The 6,140-nt window shown below is 30.7% G+C and overlaps 1 long non-coding RNA gene across 1 annotated transcript; it reads left to right on the top strand.

Moving 5' to 3' along the window:
* The first annotated feature begins 4,273 nt into the window (after positions 1 to 4,273).
* On the top strand, positions 4,274 to 5,697 carry LOC115972156. The gene is made up of 3 exons (XR_004087409.1): positions 4,274 to 4,595; positions 4,699 to 4,852; positions 5,642 to 5,697. It is a non-coding gene; the product is annotated as an uncharacterized LOC115972156 (long non-coding RNA).
* The last annotated feature ends 443 nt before the right edge of the window (positions 5,698 to 6,140 follow it).

Below are 6,140 nucleotides of genomic sequence, written 5' to 3'. Positions count from 1 at the left end.
TTTGGTTAGAAGAATGCCCATCTTTTCTCTTCCCCATTGTACAAAATGATTTACATTAATAAAGTCTATTATCATTTTTGCTCCCAAAAAAAAAAAAAAAAAGTATTGCATTTAGTGCCAATTTGGTACAGTGATTTGAAATTGTATTATTATTATTATTTATAGATTGGACATAATTTCAACTTATAACTCCATGATAATTGTGAAATTGTATTTTTTGAAATACACCATTTTAAAATATTGCATTTTTTTAGATATAATTATTTCAAATAATTTTCAAAAACTGAAAAATAAACAATACAAAATGTCACAACTCAATAGGCAGGATATGGTTGCTATAAACAAAACCGTTCTACAATTTTTTCTAATACAATATGACGTAGCGTGTATTCTAAATGAGTCTTTAACTCTTGATTTATAGGCCACGATTGTCACCAACATGAGCAGCGTGCGTTAGTTTGTCTATCTGCTACTCAGATGCCAAACTCTGATCCTCTGCCATGTTTGATTGTTGTTTGATGAAGAAGATCAAACTTTGGTTACGTATATATATACGACTTTACTCTTTTCCTAATCCTTTAAGGGATAGGAAATATATTTATGGGCTGTTAAGACCAACATACATTAGTGCTAGTTTTTTTTGGGCCTATGAAATTGATTATACTATTTGCTAGTGGCTGATATAGAATGGCCCTAGCACTGTAGCCTTGAATGTCTTCTGGTTCAGCTGCTTCTCGGGGTCCAGTTCTTAATTTTTAAAATTTTTTAAGAAGATAAATTTTGTTTCAGAATTTGGAAACTTAAAGGGTCTAAAATTTCAATTCAACTATATTATACTAACCACTCATTTTTCTCATTTTTATTTAACATGAAATTCCACTCACACTTATATACCCAACATTTTGTTCGTCTCCCCAATTATGTGTCTATATATATATATAATTTAAGTTTTTTTAAAAATTAAATTTAATATATAAAACATATTTATACTATTTTTAAACATATTCTACTAATAATATTAGAGCAAATACTTTTGGATTACTTTGTTTCTTATTCTTTGTAGACCATAAATGTGGGGAATGGAAAATACATTTTTTTGGAACAAATTGAATCCTAAAATGAAAATGAAGTTGGTAACAAATTTCATAAATTGTATATTAAATTCTAGAAACTAATGAAAATTTGCTTCGTTTCACAAGAAAATAGAAGAAAAGTGAATTAAATTGTACTATAAAAAAGTCTTAGCCTTGTTGTTGAAAATTAACTAAAAAAATCATAAATTAATTTTAGGTTTAAAAGTGAAGAAGAATTTTTTTCCTTTTAGTTGTTATTGTTTTTTGAAAAACTCAATTTGAATTGGTTAGGGTTTAAGTACCCACAGGACCAAGAGCCGGGGATGTAAAGTGAGATGTGGGTTGGATATGGGGTCGGATATCGGGTTTAGGGCAAGAATATAACAAGAAAAGTGATTGTGGAATTGAAAATTTCATATTGAATGTAATTTGAATTTGGAGTAAAAATATGGGTTAATAATTTAAATCATCTTGTAAAACATTAGCAATTATCTTTGATTCGGTGAACACATTGGATGTGATATATAATTGCAATTGCAGATTCTATAACCGTATGATTGTATCTGTTACTAATTTCAGTGGTAATTGCATCTAAAATTTATCTTCGTAAATGTTAATTTTTGTTTTGAAATTTGGGAATTTTTGGACTTAAAAATTCAATCAAGCATTTACAATGGAAAAGTGATCAAAGTAGTTTTTCTTTTAGCTTGAATCTATTGGAATTTGGAGGAAGAATTTGGGATGGTTATTAAAATTTCTCTCATCTTTTGCAATATTGATATTGTAAACTATAAATAGTGGTAAATATGTTAGCAATTACCCTAGTTAGCAAAAACATTACCTTAGCTGTGTGAGGTTGATTGCTATTAGGGTTGTGGTCTATCATGTTGTCAAATTTGTGGGTATACATTTAGTCTATTTCGATATTGAAACCAAAAGTGTAATTGGGGATGTGATAACTATTTTTGTAACAAATTTGATTCGTAATTGGATCTAGCAACATAGAACAAGCTCCGTTAATAAGATCTTCAGGTTATTCGAGAAGTGGAGTTTGATTAGTTTAAGATGTTGGATTAAATATATTAGTACTATTTTTTAGAGTTTTTACAAAGAAGGGAACTAATTTATTTCTCTTCTAAACGATTGAAACTATTTTATTTTATTTTTTTAATAGAAATAGTTTCAATCTTTGACATTCACTCTTGATAATTGTATTTTATCATTAGACTAATATACCAATTAGTTTTTGGTGCAGACAGATCTCTTATTTGACTACAAGAGACTTTAACAGTTGAATTAACTAAAACCATAGTTATTTTACTTCTTTTTTGTCTAATTTTCCTAAAAGAAATCTTGTTTGGAATGGGGACAACTTTTTTTATTTTCTGTCTCAATTTTAATGTTAACTTTGCATCGGAACATTAACCTGATCATGCTCTTAAAACAGGTAAAGTGTGAAATCCTTAGGAGTTATGACTGATTTTATGTCTTCAGTAAAAACGCAATGAAGAAAAAAGGAAGTAGATGCCCAAAAAATAAAAAGGAACATAAGGAAGATGATTAATTCATTGGAAATTTCCCAAAAGCAAAACTCTCTAACAGGTTTCTAAATAAATAAATAGCCCAGGTAGCTCATAAGTAAAATGCAATGCAACACAGAATCGTGCTTACTCAGTTCCCGCCACTCGAGTACTAAGATGAGTGACATTGTCTGGAAAAAGCTTTGCCAGCCCAAAATCACCTATTTTAGGATCAAAGTTCTGCCAAGAAGTATGTTGCTAGCCTTAATATCCCTGTGGACAACGTGTGGTTCGGCTTCCTCATGAAGAAACACAAGACCAGACGCTGTACCCAGGCATATAGCAGCTCTCATTGGCCAATCCAGATCAACATGCTTGCTTTTTGAACCTGAAATAATATTCCTGGACATTAGCACACCATGGTGAGAGACAAAACCTTACCATCAGAAATAAATTTTAAAGGATCAATTGGACAAATCCAGTAAGTTAATCAAGGTCTTTTACAAAAATAAAGAGATCAAACATTACAACAAGATTTAAAAAAAAAAAAAAGATTTTCAAATCCAATGATTTGGTTTAATTGATTTACTCTGTCCTTCCATAGCAATATCCACCCCAATCCACCTAACCTAAGTAATGCTTTACACAAGCATATAAGACAGCCAAACTATCAGAAAATGGTATTAGCTGAGAAGGACTCAACCGTTCAGGCTGACTAGTTACCTCACAATTTAACAATAGCATAATACACAGAATTCAAAAAAAATTTAAATTCATCCAACTGAAAAATTAATTGATTCCATATAAAACTCCAATAATCTGATTATTACCAAGCAAAGCACTTGCAAGACTATTGTTTTCCAGATATTCGTACACCAATATCCGATGATTTCCCTCAAGGGATGAGTCACACATGATCAGCCCCTCATAATTAATAAATAAATAAACAAAGATGTTGAAAATAAAAACATGGAACTTCTTGGGTACAATACGATAGCTGTTTTCTTCTCTCTCTTAGCTTGCATCTCTCCCTCTATATTTCTCTATCATTTTCTAGGCAACCAAACAGACTTCTCTACTCAATTAATATCTGTTTTTTACGGTTTTCGTTTTGATTTCCTCACAAAGATCATCGCCATCAAATTGATTTCACCAAGTTGTTACTATATTTGACGAATTGTTTATATACCTAATGGATTTGATAGATGCGGATTTGATGAGAGGTTAGGGCTTCTTGATCTGAAACCATCCCTAGTTCCTTGTGCTCTACTATTTCATTTTTTTTTTCAACCACTGCTTCGTCAATTAGGGTTTCCTCCATCATTGCCTAATTTTTTCACATTTTTGTTTCTTTTTATTGCTCATATACTCCAGATCAAAGCATGTCTTTTTATTTCATTTTATGAATTTGGTTATTTGATTGATTTGCTATTTTTCAATTTTGCATATAGTTTTGTTTTGAAATTGTGGATAAAGATATTGTTTCGTTTTTACTTCATTTCAGATTAATTTACTGGAAATGGCATTCATTTTATGCTCGTGATTTGTTGAATGGGTAATAATGGTTAATTTGGGAGCGTGGTTATTGATTTAGCTTTCCTATTCTAGAGCTATGAAAATTTTTTGTAAAGTGCCTGGTTTCTAGTGGCCAATTCAGCTCTTTAAAGTGTTTTGCTAGCTATTTTTCTCTCTAATGGATTGGTCTTGTGCTGGAATTTGTTTGTTACAAGTTGATTTTAAAAAATTACTTGTGTGAGTTGTATCTAGTGGTGCAGATGTTTTGCTTATGTGGGATTTTGTAAATATCAATCAGTATGAGTTGTATAGATATGAAAACTAAGGAACGACATTGGGAGAGTTACTAGAACCACATAGATACATTAAAATATAGGACTGGTTTACTTGTTTAGATATAAAATTATATTATATATTAGGTATATATGCTCACATATTTATTTGGTTTTGGCAATTGGCATTAAGAGTGCAGGATCATTGTCACCAGGTCTATACGTTTTTATTATTATTTTTTTTAACTAAATCAGCATTTCTTTGATTTGAATTTTGAACATATTCTAATTCGTATTAATGGATCATTCTATTGATAGGTATGTGGAGGAGTGGGAGAAGATTGTGTGGAGGATGGGACAGTGAATTGACTACAAGGATGAGTATAGGCCCATGGACTTGATCTTCATGGAGAGTGTGTGGTGGGTCTTTGCGAAGCCTTTGAGAAAGTGCCTTGTTTATAAGGATTTCAAGGTCTGTATTTTTGTGAATCGGTTAATGAAACTTGTTTGTTATTATTATAAGTTCTTTTTTCAGTGAATTGGGTAGTGAATTGATACATGTCCTTTGTTGGTTAAAGAATTATTTTATGATTTTGATTTTGAATTTCATTCTAAGTTCCTTTCAATGTGATATGATGGTTTCACTTTGTTGCTGATAGTTCATTTTAATGGCTGCTAAAAAGTTTTAGCACAAGAAGAAATGATTTTTTTTTTTTTTTTTTTTGAGTGAACTATGTATTCAACTCAAATGCATCTAAGGTTGTTAGGTAGAGATTTATGTTGGCAGTCCCTGATACTTGAAGGTCATAATATCCTATTTTGTCTCATACGCCAATGAAATCTAGTAAATGACATCTTTTCCCTTGTATGAGCAAGGTGAAGGTCACAATTTTGGATTCAAAACCCATCATTTGTATGTATTGTGTTCACTAACTGACAAAAATATAATTTTTCATTCTTTATATAATTTTTCAAGCTTTCTTACATTTTCTAGGGTCTAAACAAGATATTTTGATTTGAATTTTTTTAAGATTATAATTATATTGGTTTTTGAAGATATTTTGTATTATAAAGATTTGTATTCATATGCAGAGAACTATTGCTCTCCTATCTTATAATCCAAGGGGAGAAGTATTGCTCTCCTACCTTAAAATTGTGGATGGTAGAATTAATTAATGTAGGTGTTTATTGATTATCAATGCCATTTTTAATGTATATTGATTTTTGGATTTCTTTGGTCATGTTATTTTGATTACGACAGTGATCCAGAGGACAGATTCACACCTAGACCTGTACTACCAAGGTTTGCATCTAGCTCTTTTGACTTACAATTTGATCTAAGATACTCTTAAGTCTCTTAACATAGTCAATTGAGAGTTTTTATTTTGGTTTTTTACTTACCTTTTCATCAGAATAAAATGCTTACATCTTATTTTTGTTTACAATGGGACACCGGAGGAAGTTCTAGAGATGAATGATCATGGTCAAGGTGCTCATTGGAAACAATAAAATGCGTACATCTTATTTTTTTTCTTTTCCACTCTTTTGTCACTCTTAATATGGTGACTAAGAGCATGATTGGACTTTCATTCCATATGAGGATTTTCCTTTGTTGATTTAGACAGTAATAATAATGTGTTCTAGCTCTTCATTTGCAAATGTTAGTGTTCATGGAGATATCAGCATGACATTTGGCATAATCATTTGTTCATAAATGGTTACAATATTGACGTTTTTCAGTGCGTTTTGGCAAGATTGAT

The sequence above is a fragment of the Quercus lobata genome, chromosome 12, assembly GCF_001633185.2.
Source record: "Quercus lobata isolate SW786 chromosome 12, ValleyOak3.0 Primary Assembly, whole genome shotgun sequence".
Taxonomy (NCBI): domain Eukaryota; kingdom Viridiplantae; phylum Streptophyta; class Magnoliopsida; order Fagales; family Fagaceae; genus Quercus; species Quercus lobata.
The sequence above is the reverse complement of the archived record's forward strand: the minus strand, read 5'-3'. Positions and strand labels throughout refer to the sequence as shown.